Consider the following 16065-nt stretch of genomic DNA (forward strand, 5'->3'; position numbering starts at 1 on the left):
TGTATGCTTGCATTTGTTGTGAGAGATCAGAGGATATCTGTTCCTTGTTGTACACGTGCATCTCATGCCGATTTTCCATATAGATAGCTTATCTAGCAGGCACTGGTTCACTTTACCAACCCTGCTCAAAATGATTTTCGGTATATGGATAAGATGACTTTCCATATTACTTTAAATGGCCTATTGTACTTGGCAATCGCTTGATGTCTCATCACTTGATGATTTAAAGCTCAGTGTGAACTGTCTCCATTGAAAAAGCTTTGTGTTCCATTTAAGATGCGGTGGTAAATTAAACGCTGTATCTGATGGCTTTCACACATTGATGTCTTCACTAGATGTTGCCAAGTGATGACATCATGTGTGAATCAGCTTTAAGTCTAGAACTAGTGGATTACCTATTACGGAATACAAGAATGTGATCTTGCCATGTGATATGATGTTAACAGGTATGTGGGACTGCTTGCAGATCTGGCAAATGAGCACGCATTATTTGAGCGCATCACATCTGTTATCCCTTAAAATGGGGATAAGCCATGCCTGTTTCTTGTGTGAGCTCATCAGCATTTCAAATTTGTCACCCTTTGAATTTTGGGGGAGGACAACTTTCTCACAATGGGATTTGCCTAGTTTACTGTGCCTTCTTTTGGTCACATTTTGAACCTTAAAGACTGCTGACACATCAGGCCAGATGAAAATGTTCTTGAGTACAGAAGCAATTGTGCTGAATTAGCACAAACTTTTTTTGTTTTATTCCTGCACAAACACCACTCAGCAGTAATAAGCCTCCCCTCCCCCATCAGTAATTCTGGGTTCCCTGCTTATTTTAGTCAATGTTTTTGTTTACAATGTTGAATAAAGACAATTATCCAACAATGTAATATTACAATTGTTTCTTACACTTGTTCCACACCTTCCCTCATAACTATTCCTTGCATGACCTGAGCTGTGTTGTATGGACCCTTTGTCGCATGGAATCTCAGTTCTATATCATGAAACTGTGTTACAGAGATTTTCAGGTCTGTATACCTTTTGAAAGGTACCATAGAAAGCTGCCTGGCTTAAGAGGCACAGCTTTCAATAGGATTGGATTCTTGTTCCTTCAAGCTGTTGAGAAAAGTCATCTAGCTATGACTATGATGGATCATCTCAAATCTCCCCCCCACACACATTGTCAGTGTCTTCCATATTAACTAAAATATGTATTGGTTATCATGGAGTGCAATGTATTTCCAGATGGAGGAAGATGTTTGCAAACTGTTCTGACTCTTCACAACTTCAATACTTAGTAAATACTTTTATACTAGTAAATGTGATTTGGTTACTTGAATTACATTTATTATACTCTTGTCACCTTTACGTGCAACTGCTTCTTTCCTACAGTGGAGTATTCACACTTGAGACTTTTCTAATAACAGAGCAGTCAATCACGACAGCATGATTTGGCAGATAAAGAGCTGGAAGGACAAAGTCTTTATATGTGCATGCAGACATCTATTATAATATCACAGAAAATGAATTGTGTATAATGTAAATAACCACGTGCTATAAGGCAACAGCCATGTATTGCTGGAGTCTCAGTGCATTTTAGTGTTTGATACATTATTTTGTATTTAAGGCCATGGGATGACTGCTTGTTTGGTGTGTGCTTCTTTGCTTCAGTATGTATGGCAATCTGAGTTCTGCATGTATTCAATTAAGGGGTGGCAGGTAGTGGTAACAGGGCTATTGCTGGCTGGGAAATAAATACTAACTTGCCTCTTCAGCCTTTCTTTATTGCTTCTTTTCCTGTTTCTACACCTGGAGAACTGCAGCCCGTTGAACAGCCAGAAACTATCCCCACTCTGGAGAGTAACTGTAAGAACTCTGCCACAGCTGTAGCTACTTCCAGGGGAAAAATTACTATGTGGGCTATTGGTTGAGCATGGCAGTTGTGTTTATGGTGAGAGCACAAATGCAATTGATGCATGTATAAAGTGGGATTATCATGTACCTGGGTTTTTGTAATGTTCTGTTTTTGTTGATTTATTGTATTGTACTTTTGTATTTATATTTACTATAATTACATTTCTTTTCTATTTTGTTCACCACTTTGGAGGGCTTTGCCAAAAAGTGGCATGCAAATAAACTGATGATGATGGTGCCATGCAGCTTATTGTTAAGCTCCTATTTCTGCCTGTCCTATTATTTATTTATTAAATTTCTATCCCGCCCTTCTTCCCAGAATGCGTCCAAGGCAGCAACAAAAACACAAAAAGCAGTCTAAAAGTTCTTAAAAACAAAAGACTTTAAAACATATTAAAACAGAATACATTTAAAAGCTTATTTAAAAAGCATTTTTAAAAAAAGCTTGAAAAAGTCTTAAAGCAAAGGAGAACATGTGAATGGCCCATATCTTCCCCCAATTCATTTTTTGTACTGCATATTAATTAATCCAAAGTAACAAACACGTGACTTTCTGAATTCCAAGATCCAAAGCTGGGGCACTGCTATGTGTTTAAAGGACTCGGGGCATGGGCCCATGCCGTGGCACAAATTTACCTTTTGGTTGTTGCTTTGCTTACAGTACTTCATGTGCAGTGTCATAGATCTGCACCCAAATGATGCAGTGCGAGGAGGAGGAGGAGGAGGACTCCTAATGGCTTTAAGAAGATCTAGACAGTAGAAGATAGCAGTGCTTTTGACCTTGTGGTTTTGTAGCTGGCTGTTGTAAAAGAAGGAGCAGAAATAACTATTTTGTACTTTTCTTATAGCAGATGCAGCTTTTTGTGGAAGAATGGGTGCCAGCTGGTGAAGGAAGGGAGCATCCTTTGTTTAGGCAGCCTTTATAACTTCTGGCCCACATTCCCAGTCCTGTTATCAGGGCTGGCCCCAGGCATGCTGGGGCCCTTGGGCACCAGTCTGCCCAGGGTCCTGGCACCTGCACACATGCACATCCCACCTACCTACTTACCTACCAGGCAGGCGGAGGAGTGGGAGGTCGGGCGGGCGAGTGAGCAGGTGGGGGATGGGACAGCGAGTGGGTGGGGGGAGAGGGTGAGCTGCCAGGTGGGGGGAGGGAGAGCGAGTGGGGGGAGGGAGAGCAAGGTAGTGGGCAGGCAAGTGAGTGAGAGGGAGGGAGGGAGTGAGCATGGGGAGAGTGAGCGAGTGGGCACAGGCAGGCTGGTGAGCGGGTGGGCAGCTCCTTCCCTGTGATCCGCGGCAGGCATGCCGTGGAAGGGGAGCGCTACTCCCCCACCATAACGAGGGGCCCCTGTGGGCTGTGGGGCCCTTGGCCAGGGCCCCACCTGGCTGCCATTTAGAGCCAGCTCTGCCTGTTATAACAGCTTGCCTGCAGATATGCCTATGTCAAGAAGCATTCTGTTTCTCATAGTTGTAAATAACTCTCTAAATTACATTATGGTTGAATTACCTTGCAATAATATGCTGGTCAAGTGTGAGTAAAGGTAGTATTGAGCATGAAGTAAATCTTGTGTCCTTGAGTGTGTGCATACCTGGCTCAGCATCACATAGTTTTTCCCCCCAGCAGCCTTTTTAATACAGTTTGCCAAACGTTAGCTATTTTTGCTTCATTTGTAGTTTGTAGTTGGTAATCCCATAAAGCTTTTTGCATCCTGACAGTCCAAGTTCCTTGCCCTACTTGATTTTGCTGTTTGGGTTTTGAACAAATAAGGGTGTGTTTCACCAGTGTACTTTGCAACATATTTTTTCATTTTACTTTTTGCCCTGTGTTGTTAATCTTTGCACATTTCTTTTATGTATGCATTTCCTCCTTTTGGGATTGTGGTTTCAGCTTTTTCCTTTAGGAAACATTTCCCAAAGCAGTGCTACATTTCTGTAATTATAGCTGTTCACCCATACACATACTAATAGCACAGTTGTGCTTTGCTAATAAAGGCGGGCAGAGAAAACTTTGAGATGAAATTGATGTGACTGAGACTGTACAAGGTCAGAAGCAGATCTCTTCTTCCTACCCAATAATTACTTTTAATATTAATGATACTTTACACTTCTTCCCATAGAGATTAGTAGAAAACATTAGTGAGGTGTATACAGTAAATAGGCATGTTTGGGCAAAGTTGGTAGGAAACAAGTTTCTGTAATGCGGGAGGGGGCAGTTGCCGGGAAGCAGAATATAATGAGATATTAGATTCAGCTTCTCATGGGACAATATGTACGTCTGTAATGAGGTACCAGCTCCCTTTCTTCAAACAACAGAAAGTGGACTGCTAAACTTGGAAACAGCAGCTAAGATATTTTCCTAATGAAAATAATACCCTGTGGGTATTTTTGTAATGGGGTGAACAGCAGCTTTTGCAATCTTTAATCAGGAATATTATGCAAGGGAAAAGGGTTAAGCCCTTTCCTCATGCCATGGTCCCAGTCCAGACCCCCTAACAACATTGATAAAAGTTTAAATGAAAGTGGAGATGCATTAATATATCTCCATAGTCTAGTTTTGGCCCTCAGTGATGGATTATGGTGTGCGGTTTAAACTGTATCTTCTTTTGTACTATTACAGTTGCAGATAATACATCCTCCTCCAAACCCTGACATCTACAACATTTTGAAGTGTCTTGGCTTAAGTAGGAACAACACTTTTGATAATTTGTATTGTTTTAAATTAGTTCAGTGTTTTTCATAATTATCAATATGAACAGTTAATTCTAAAGATAAGTTCTTTTCTTCCTACTCTTCCAATTTTACAGTGGCTCAAACTAAAATTTCATTCAAGTGAAACTGACTCGTCATGCAGTGGGAAGAGTATTATCCTTGAATTTTGTGCTTCTCATGCAAACTAGAGCTGCCAGTGGATTAACTTTTTAACTGATCTTAACTACTTAACTGACTATTAATGTACAGTAGGGAGGGCTTATATAACACTTTGGCATCCCAACCCTGTACTGCTTCTTCATGTAACTGGCACAAATCACAGTGTAGTCCCACTGCAACTAAAGTGGCATCCTGCATTAGATAAGTAGAGTAGGGTCACGACAGAGAAATAGTGCCCCCAATACTTTTTTGTCCCTTTGCTAGTCATGCTCAAAGTGCAGTGTTGCACAAGGAGTTGGAAGCAGACCCATTTTGACTAAGTCTAGGAAAACATCTCAAGCAATACAATTTGTACACCAGAATATACTGCGGGCAACTATCCCTGCGGAAAAGTAATTATACATGCACACTTCTTCCTGTCTCCCAGTGTCTTTTTGAGCTCTGTATCCTTGGTGGTTTCCTCCTTCCTTAAATTCAAAGGAGCCCACTCTATATAGAACTGGTGGCGGGAAAAGATTTCTAGGTTTTTGGGTGACTAGGCACCTGTTCTTCATTATGCTTAGGATGTTGCACAAGGGCATGTTGGCAGCTTTGCCCTCTAGGCCTCTGTTTGTCTCACTCTTACTCCATGCTTTCAAATTCTTTCTGCTGTGCAGCTGAGTTGCACCAGGAGTTGACAGGAGTGTTTGAAATAGCCTCAGTGGCAGCTACTTTGCTGCAGTAGGGTGAGGCTAGGTTGTAATACCATATTAAGGGGGCAAGTCCCCTTGTGTGGCATGGAATTCTTACACTTGGTATATAGAATGGGACTTAAAAATGTTAAGATCTTTATTTACAATGGGTAGATTTATTGATCTGTGTATGTCACCAATGTTTCAGCACGTATACCGTTTTGTAGAAACTACATAGATTGTTGTTATGTGCCTCCAAGTCAACTACGACTTATGGTGACCCTATGAATCAGCAACCTCCAAGAGCATCTGTCATGAACCACCCTGTTCAGATCTTGTAAATTCAGGTCTGTGGCTTCCTTTATGGAATCAATCCATCTCTTGTTTGGCCTTCCTCTTTTTCTTCTCCCTTCTGTTTTCCCCAGCATTATTATCTTTTCTAATGAATCATGTCTTCTCATTCTGTGTGCAAAGTATGATAACCTCAGTTTCATCATTTTAGCTTCCAATGATAGTTCTGGTCTAATTTGTTCTAACACCCAATTACTTGTCTTTTTCACAGTCCATGGTATGCCCAAAGCTCTCCTCCAACTCCACATTTCAAATGAGTTGATTTTTCTCTTTTCTCCTTTTTTCACTGTCCAACTTTCACATCCATACATAGAGATCGGGAATACCATGGTCTGAATGATCCTGACTTCAGTGTTCAGTGATACATCTTTGCATTTGAGGACCTTTTCTAGTTCTCTCACAGCTGCCCTCCCCAGTCCTAGCCTTCTAATTTCTTGACTATTGTCTCCAGTTTGGTTAATGACTGTGCCAAGGTATTGATAATTCTTGACAAGTTCAATGTCCTTATTGTCAACTTTAAAGTTACATAAATCTTCTGTTGTCATTACTTTCGTCTTTTTGACGTTCAACTATAGTCCTGCTTTTGTGCTTTCCTCTTTAACTTTCATCAGCATTCATTTCAAATCATTACTGGTTTCTGCTAGTAGTATGGTATCGTCTGCATATCTTAAATTATTGATATTTCTCCCTCAGTTTTCACACCTCCTTCATCTTGGTCCAATCCCGCTTTCCGTATGATATGTTCTGTTTACAGATTAAATAAATAGGGTGATAAAATATACCCCTGTCTCACACCCTTTCCGATGGGGAACCAATTGGTTTCTCCATATTCTGTTCTTACAGTAGCCTCTTGTCCAGAGTATAGTTTGCGCATCAGGACAATCAGATGCGGTGACACCCCCATTTCTTTTAAAGCATTCCATAGTTTTTCATGATCTACACAGTCAAAGGCTTTGCTGTAATCTATAAAGCACAGGGTGATTTTCTTCTGAAATTCCTTGGTCCATTCCATTATCCAACGTATGATTGCGATACGATCTCTGGTGCCTCTTCCCTTTCTAAATCCAACTTGGACATCTGGCATTTCTCGCTTCATATATGATAAGAGCCTTTGTTGTAGAATCTTGAGCATTACTTTACTTGCATGGGATATTAAGGCAATAGTTCGATAGTTATTGCATTCCCTGGGATTCCCTTTCTTTGGAATTGGGATGTATATGGAATGCTTCCAGTCTGTGGGCCATTGTTTAGTTTTCCATATTTCTTGACAGATTTTTGTCAAAATTTGGACAGATTCAGTCTCAGTAGCTTGTAGCAACTCTATTGGTATGCCATCTATTCCTGGTGATTAGTTTCTACCAAGTATTTTAAGAGCAGCTTTCACCTCGCATTCTAAAATGCCTGGTTCTTCATCATACGGTTTCTCTGTGAATGAATCTGTCATCCTTGCATCTCTGAGTTCTTCAGTGTATTGCTTCCATCTTCCTTTTATTTCATCTCGGTCAGTCAGTGTGTTCTCCTGTTGATTATTTAAACTCTTGGTTTAAATTTCCCTTTTATTTCTCTAATCTTTTGGAACAGGGCTGTTGTTCTACCCTTTTTGTTGTCCTCTTCTATTTCTTTACAGTAACTGTTGTAATAGTTCTCTTTGTCCGTTTGTACTAGTCGCTGTATTGTTGCATTTAGAGTTCTGACTGTGTTTCTGTCGAATCTGTTAATTTACAGAGTTCCTAAATGTAAGACTAAACTAGTCATGTTACGTAGGCGATTATAAAAGCATTCCTCTTTCATAGAAAATTAATCTGCAAAACAGGCTATAATTTTCCTGAAGGCCTAAGGACTTCAAGCATATCACTCTCTCTTGAAAAATGTCCACTTTGGGAAGGGTGTCCCAGCACAAATTCCTGAACTGGCAGTTTGTTTTGTATCAAGCAGCTGGATAATATAAAGTATTAGTAACTTTTACCCATCTTTTCTTATTTTAAGCTAGCAAAACAGACTGAACTGAACTGTAAAGAAAGATCAGTAAGCTGAATGGGTGCAAAACACTTTTCTAGAATTGAGACCTAATAAGGCAAAGAAGGTGCAATTCTTTTGTGGATTACAGATATGCTTTTGTTCTGTAACTTAATATTAATACAGGAGATCTGCCCAGCTAGAACCTGAATAGGTTATTGTTCTGTTAATATATGCTAGCTCCATCAACCTCTGAGCTATAAGTTGTGCCAATATTAATGAAAATCACCCTATTCAATCAGTACTGTTTTGGGGTACAATTGTAGGTAGTAGTAATGGCACTGGATGGCTCTACATTGTTCCTTTTTAAAGACAACATTCTGTCAGGACACTGATCTGTGCTACAGGACATTGATCTATGCTACAGGTATATCTTTCTTCCACATAAAGATAAATGTAGTGGCTCACGATTTCTAATAAATCTAGAAAAACCCTTGTAATATCAAACAAAACAAATTAGAGTAATTTAAACAAAGGGATACATTGAATACTCCATTAACTAGAACTGGGATGTGGAGGGATCATACTTTAGTGACAGAGCATGGAGCTATTTTTTTTTCCATGCAAAAGGTCCCAGGTAAAGCTTATGGCAGCCTTCTCCAACCTGAAGCCTCTAGTGTTTTGGCCTACAGATCTCTTCAGCCCCAGCCAGCATAAGAATTACTTATATAGCACATGAGTTCATCTTATTGCAGTTCTCTTTGGGCATAAAATATTGATCATTGCATGGAAAAGAAATATTGGGGCATCAGTCATCTTTCTTGAATTGTTTCAGGAATCACTGATAACTTTCTTAATACGGTGGGTATGGGCCTTACCTTAGTGATAGTGCATCTGCTTTGCATGAAGAAGGTCCCAGATTCAATCCCTGGCTTCTTCAGGTATGGCTAGGAAGAACTCCTGTCTGAAGCCCTGGAGGGTTGTTGCCAGTCGATGTAGACAAAACTGAGCTAGATGGACTAATGGTCTGACTTGGTATAAGGCAGCTTTCTATGCTTCAGAGAAAGGAATTGCTATTTATAAACTGAGGAGTGAGTGGCTTTCTCATATCCAAGGTTTAACTATTATGTTACATCGAAGCAAGTAAGCTTTCCACACAGGGAGCTGTGGGAGAGACAATACTGGTGTATTGATAAGAACATGTGGACACCATTCTGGAACTGGAAATTCTGAGGAATATGTGCGGAAAGATCTCAGTGTTCTACTAGGCATCCTTCCAAGTAATATGGTTTGAACTGCTTCCTGAGATATTGCACATTAATCCAATGGAGTTTCATCTGACTTAGAATATATTTTTCAGATCTGAACATACTTAATTTCAGTTTGAAAGAGGTAGACAGCAATGTTACTTTGTATTTGATTTCCCAAAAAATTGTGTAATAGATAAATCAAAACATGAAGCACGATTTTAAAAGTTGTGGGAAAGTTTTGGATGTTGCAATTATTTTTTGGAAGGGGGATGTTGGAGTGATCTCTTTGTGTGTGTGTGTGTGTGTGTGGATGAATTCATATGACATGAATGTTATTATCTATAACATGGACCAAATGAGCTTAACTGTTTTGCACATGCTGTACTCCCTGTAATGCTTTCAGGAGATGTATATCTGTAGAATAATTGAAACACACCTCATTCAACCAACCTTTGAATGTATAAAAATAAATCAAGACTAGAGTTCTGCAGCTACAGTAGAGCCCCGCTTTCCGGTGTTCCGCTGATGTGGCGGCTTTCAATCAGGAAATTCCCCTTTTTAAAGCCGATTTTGCCGTTTTGCGGCATTTTGCAGCATTTTCGCTCGATGTAACCCATTAAAGTCAATGGGTTCCGCTTTACGGCGATTTCCGCTTTACGGCGGGGGCCTGGTCCCTAACCTGCAGGGGTCAGTTCTGTCTCCCATGCTCTTTAACATCTATATGAAGCCACTGGGTGCGGTCATCAGGAGTTTTGGAGTGCGTTGCCATCAGTACGCTGATGACACGCAGCTCTACTTCTCCTTTTCATCCTCTTCAGGTGAGGCTGTCAATGTGCTGAACCGTTGCCTGGCTGCGATAATAGACTGGATGAGAGCTAACAAACTGAGGCTTAATCCAGACAAGACTGAGATGCTGTTGGTGGGAGGTTTCTCTGATCAGATGGTGGATATCCATCCTGATCTGGATGGGGTTACACTCCCCCTGAAGGAGCGGGTTCGTAGTCTGGGAGTAATTTTAGATCCTTCCTTGTCACTCGAGGCTCAAGTAGCCTCAGTGGCACGGAATGCGTTCTACCACCTTCGGTTGGTGGCCCAGCTACGTCCTTATCTGGACAGGGAGGACCTCACCTCAGCTGTCCATGCTCTGGTAACCTCTCGATTGGATTACTGCAATGCGCTCTACGTAGGGCTGCCTTTGAAGGAGGTCCGGAAGCTACAGCTTGTGCAGAATGTGGCGGCCAGACTGATGAGGACCAGGCGGTCTGAGCATATAACACCTGTTCTGGCCCGCTTGCACTGGCTACCAATATGCTTCCGGGCCAGATTCAAAGTGTTGGTTTTAACCTATAAAGCCTTATACGGTGCGGGACCACAATACCTGCTGGAACGCCTCTCCCGATACGAACCTGCCCGTACACTACGTTCAACATCAAAGGCCCTCCTCTGAGTTCTGACCCATAGGGAGGCTCGGAGGATGGTGACAAGAACTAGGGCCTTCTCAGTGGTGGCCCCCGAACTGTGGAACAGTCTTCCTGATAAGGTGCGCTTGGCGCCGACGTTGTTATCTTTCCGGCGCCAAATCAAAACCTTCCTCTATTCTCAGGCATTTTAGTCTTTTAGTCCTTAAATATGCTTAACTTGATTTTAGATTTGTGGATCTCTATTTATATGTTTTTGTATTGAATTATAGGATTTTTATTGTGTATATTTATACTTCTCCATTGTACACCGCCCAGAGAGCTATGCTAGTCGGGCGGTATAGAAATTTAACAAATAAATAAATAAATAAATAAAATAAACAAATAAACCCGCCATATAAGCGGGGCCCTACTGTAGAGATGTGACTGGCTATTTTAATTTTGGGCTTTTTAAATAGCAAAGTGGGATAAAAATACAGCAAATATATGAATGTCAGCCTCTCTCACCTCTGCAGCTCTTGCCTATGGGCACCTTACCACTGATTATTCTGTTTTTCCAGTTTGTCTTCTTTTGCTCTCATTCCTCTGGCCAGCTGCTGTGAAAGCCTTCCTTTTCTAGGCCCTCCATGCTTCTTTAGGTCTCTTCCTGCCTTTCTCTGGGGAAGAGCAGTAGTTCAGTGGTGATCTGCTTTACATGCACAAGGTCCCAGGTTCAATCCCAGCATCTCCAGGTAGGGTTTGGAGAGTTCCCTGCCTGAACCCCTGGAGAGCTGCTTTTTAAAAAAAAGTCTACAAGGTGCTGGCCTTGGCTGCTGCACATCTAAATACCCTAAAACAACATTAAAAATAAACACACACACATACAGACAGAGTAGAATAATTCTTTTTATAGCAATGGTGGTCTCTCCACTGGTAAGGGAAGGAGGCAGAGGCCACTACTCAGATCTTTGCATGTAAAATCAAGTGCACCCCCCCCCAGCCAGCAAGCATAAACTCTCTCACTTAACCACCTCCTGGACCCTGCCCTGCCACCAACTAAGGGACACTCACCCAAGCAAACATTTTCCCCTGAGATGCAAAAAAGTTAAAATACTGCAAATGCAGCATAGTAACCAGAGAGGGTGGTGGAGGCCACTTTATGTGCCAAGTGCAAACACACACACAGACACGATGTCATCTTTCACCTCCACAATTCTTTATCTCCATTCTGCTTCTGCCTCCTTCTCCTCCTTTATCCATGTTCTTGACCTCTGGCTCCTTTTCCCTTCCACTCCATTTTTTAAAACAATTGTTTTCTCCACTCCACCCTGTCTCACTCTCCACCTCCTCCCTTGTTGCCTCCTACCCACCCACAGATCATGATGATAATGAAAGTTGAAGAGGAAAGCACAAAAGCAGGACTACAGCTGAACATCAAAAAGACTAAAATAATGACAACAAAAGATTTATGTAACTTTAAAGTTGACTATGAGGACATTGAACTTGTCAAGGATTATCAATACCTTGGCACAGTCATTAACCAAAATGGAGACAATAGTCAAGAAATTAGAAGAAGGCTAGGACTGGGGAGGGCAGCTATGAGAGAACTAGAAAAGGTCCTCAAATGCAAAGATGTATCACTGAACACTAAAGTCAGGATCATTCTCTATGTATCATACTGGGAAAAACAGAAGGGAGTAGAAAAAGAGGAAGGCCAAACAAGAGATGGATTGATTCCATAAAGGAAGCCACAGGCCTGAACTAACAAGATCTGAACAGCGTGGTTCATGACAGATGCTCTTGGAGATCACTGATTCATAGGGTCGCCATAAGTCGTAATCGACTTGAAGGCACATAACAACAACAACAGGATAAAATGCTTCCTGGATTACTTCCTGCTTGGAAACACGCCTGAAACTATTTAAGCATTTGGTTACAAACAGACCTATGGTACAGGTGAATGAGGAACACAGGCAAAAGAGCAATTTGAACAGCAAGGCTACTGAATAAGCTATCTTTAAAAATATTCAGTAGTATTGGTATGCAGTACCGAGTTTTTTTGGCCTGAAGAGTGCTGTATTGATCAAAAGCTTGCTTTCTGGCATTTTAAGCATTTGATACAGTAAAAGCACAATCTTGGTTGCTCTTTTCTTTGTAGCAACACAGCTACTAAGCCTATCATTCTTGTTTCTTTTTGCAGGTTTTAGTACTTTGCTAGTCTAGATCAATCTGACTTGGATCTTGATAATAGTTTTGTTTTTTGTGTCTTTCCTTAATGTCACTACTCCAATCCAGACCAAGTAGCTCATCATGTCAGCTTATCATAACAAGTAATCTTAAGACTATGGTACGATAGAGTCAATAGCCAGCCTTCCTGGTAGCACAGAATGGGATTGCAAAAGCATTGTTCAAACCAACCAGTGTGCAAGGCACTAACTTGGAAAAAATAGCTGAAAGATACCAAGAAGACTGAAAGTACAACTTTACCATACACATAAATGTTATAGGACACAAGGGAGAATGTATGCATGTATGGGGCCCAAGTCTCAACCCTCATTATCTGCAGCTAGGAGGCTTCAGGAGAAAGGGCTGGGAAAGGTAACTTTTTGGAGTCACAAGCAGAGTTCTTATGGAGACACATGTACTTAGTTGGTCCACTGAACTGACTCAGCTTGCTCCACAGTCAGTTGCTCCTACTTCATTCTGTAGTCACACTGTATAGTTTCTGCAGGTAGCTGGCCTATTATACACTAAGGATCTAGACCCTTTGGAATGGTAGACTAGCATGTAGGCCACCAAACTGTTTCCTAGTAAGCTCCCTAAAGTCAAGGCAGCCAGCACAGGAACTCACCAAGATAAAGTTAATTTGGGAAGTGGCATTCAGTTTTGTTCCCAACAGAAAGAAAACTAAGGCACTGGTATGTTTTCCCACCCCAAAAGAATTCACAATATGGTATTCAACAAGCAAGAGTCCAGAGACATGCACAACCAGTTTTAAAAATTTTAATATCAAAACACATAAATTTGCCTATCACATTGTATTCTTGTGTTTACACAGTGTCTCAGGAGCCAATTACTAACACTGCTGATACATATGAAAGTTTTATGAAGTCATGAGATCCAGTTCTTACCGCAGACATGAACTGGTAAAGACACGCAAAAACTGAGCTATAAAGGGCCCTGGCTGAGCTATAAAGGGCCCCTAACCTCAGCTTATAGCTCCTGAAGGAGAGTTTTTTCACATTTCAAAGACTACAGATCTAATGTATAAAGTAGAGAGAAGCAAGCGAACAATCAACGTCTCTACATTGTCTGGATCACTTCAGGGGCCAGGTCTGTTTCCCTAGAACTACCCTATGTGGCAAGTAGGAGTTACTCTTGGTACCTCCTTCTCCCAGGCTGACAGTTGAGCTCGGTCCCGGGTCACACTCCCTAGCACTTCATGTGGCACAGGTTCCATTTTGGCATCCATAATCTCCTGCCCTGGTAAATGGCTGCTGTCCTTCATGGCTTTCTGGAAAGCCTGACCCAGCTCCTCCAGGTCCAGGCCTTTCACTTCCATATGCAGTTCTTGCTGCTCTGACACACTCAGTTCCTCCCAGAACCGAAGCAGATGGCTCTGTCCTGCCTCAGCCAAGAGTCTGCTGAGCCCCATCGCTGCCACCCAGCGGCGCCCACAGCAGGAGGGGTGAAGCTGCCGGCTGTCCTTTCCGGAGCAGGAGAACTGGCTCCAGGGCTAAGAAGGAGCTGGCTCGGCCTGCCCTCCACGGGTCCTGCTGAGGCTGACAGCAGGCTGCGTGGGCCCCGTCTCGGCAGCCGTTGCTAGGAGACGGGGCCTACGCAGCCTCTCAGCCTCAGCAGGAGCCGTGGAGGGCAGGCCGGGCTGGCTCCTTCTTAGCCCCGGAACCGGTTCCCCTGCTCCAAAAAGGACGGCTGGCGGCTTCACCCCTCCTGCTGTGGGTGCCGCTGGGTGGCAGCGGCCGCGATGCCCCCCCCAGCCAGTCTGCTGAGCCCCAGGGGAACTGGCTCTGGGCCGGGGCTAAGAGGGAGCCGGCCCAGCCTGGCCTCCACTGCCACCGCTCGCCATCACCCTCACGCCTCACCTGTACTTCTGTGGGTGGAGGTAGCGGGCAGGGGCTGCTGCTGGAGGGGTCCCTCGCTGCAGGGGCGGCTGCTGCTCAAGTCCTCTCTCTGCAGTCCTGGACCCTGCCTGCCTGCCTGCAGCCTGACTGATAAAGGACAGGAAGGCGGCCAGCCACAGCCCAACGTATGCGTGTGTCAATCATGCATGCGTGGCTGAGAGGGCCAATGAAAAGCCGGAGATCCACCAGTTTAAATAAAGTCTAGCCAGAGGCCGGAGACCTGGCAACCCTACTCACCAATCACAGGAGCAGACTTCCTGTCCCCCCCCCCAGTAATGTCCAAATGTAACGCGGGAAAGTTATAGTTACAGTTGAAAAGTAATAAAATTACCACTCGTTCTGTTACAAGTAAAATGTAACTAAGTTACCCACTCGTTACGCAAAAAAGTAACTAATTAAAAGTAACTCGTTATTTCTAACGAGTTACTTCCAAGCTCTGGATCTGACTTGGCATAAGGCAGCTTCCTGAACTCTGTTTTGAGCAGCTCAGCTACTCACTACCAGAAGCTTCTCTGCTGCCATCATAACATCTTTTAGGACACTAGGACATTGTTTTGCTTTTTAAAATTTATTTGCACTGGGATGTGATGTATCTTGAGCTCTGAAAATATTTAGAGATGCTTGCTTTGGCCACAAGAATGAGGCAAATGATAGTGCTAGTGTCTGAACTGTAGGACTGAAATGACCTGAAGGTCTTGCAGGCCAGTTCCTTGAACTAAGAATTGATAATAGCTAATTAATTATGAATGAAGCTCTAGGATCATGTTGTAGGCCTGTGTTGATGAGGGGTTTGTAATATGATTATTACAATTAACGGGCATCTAGCCCTTGCTCTAGAACTGGGGCTCTCAAAACCTCTTGGGCCCATTTCAGATAGCTGAAAATTACTGTGCCCCACCAGTCACAAAATAGTGCTGTGGGGCAGAGCCAGTCACAAGATGGTGGCAGATGGAGGCAGAGTTTGGCATAATCATCATGCAATTTCTGGCATAGTTTCAACTAACATATAATCCATCTTTGGAAATTGCTAAATTCTTTGCTACAGTTTTTCCTGTGTCAAGGAATTCCATGGCTCAACTTTCCTCATGTTAAGTACAGACATTTGTTCTTCAGGTATTGTGACAGCCTCCCCGTTTTAGGCAGAACTTGCTCATCCAGAGGTTCCAAGTGGACAAGGCTTTTTCCCTTCTTACTATCACATGTTCTCAAAATATTTTCACACATCTCCTGAAACTTCTCCCATTCTCTATTCACACTCAACTTGTACTTTATCTCCCTCCCACCAAAAAAGTGCCAATTTCTTTCATGCCTTCTCCCTGGTCCTTTTACAGTCACTTCTTGCTACTATAGCATCTTTCCTTTCTTATCCCCTTATCTATTCCATGTTTTGTTGTTGTTGTTTAAACTTTTTATCTCTCTTTATAGCTTGATTCAAACCTTCTGTTTCCCTTTCCTCTCAGAGGATAGAGACCTTCCTCCTCTCCTTCCCCCCTTCTGTCTTACAGCCACGTTTACACAGCATGCAAGG

At 42.5% G+C, this 16065-nt stretch overlaps 1 protein-coding gene and 1 long non-coding RNA gene across 5 annotated transcripts in view; one reads left to right on the top strand and one right to left on the bottom strand.

Annotated features, from left to right (window-relative positions):
- The window catches only part of LOC133387360 (uncharacterized), a 58376-nt gene extending 49597 nt beyond the window's left edge, over window positions 1-8779 (bottom strand). The window contains exon 1 of the long non-coding RNA XR_009763456.1: window positions 8627-8779. This is a non-coding gene — a long non-coding RNA (uncharacterized LOC133387360). The remainder of the gene's footprint in view (window positions 1-8626) is intronic.
- The window catches only part of SLC16A1 (solute carrier family 16 member 1), a 61510-nt gene that overhangs the window by 979 nt on the left and 44466 nt on the right, over window positions 1-16065 (top strand). Inside the window, exon 1 of one of the 4 annotated variants that reach the window (XM_061631985.1) lies at window positions 1919-1939. The exons of the other annotated variants lie outside the window; for them this stretch is intronic. The gene's annotated coding sequence lies outside the window, so the exon portion shown is untranslated. Of the gene's footprint in view, window positions 1-1918; window positions 1940-16065 lie in introns of those variants that run through there. 4 annotated transcript variants of the gene reach the window in all.

This window comes from Rhineura floridana, chromosome 6 (assembly GCF_030035675.1).
Source record: "Rhineura floridana isolate rRhiFlo1 chromosome 6, rRhiFlo1.hap2, whole genome shotgun sequence".
Taxonomy (NCBI): domain Eukaryota; kingdom Metazoa; phylum Chordata; class Lepidosauria; order Squamata; family Rhineuridae; genus Rhineura; species Rhineura floridana.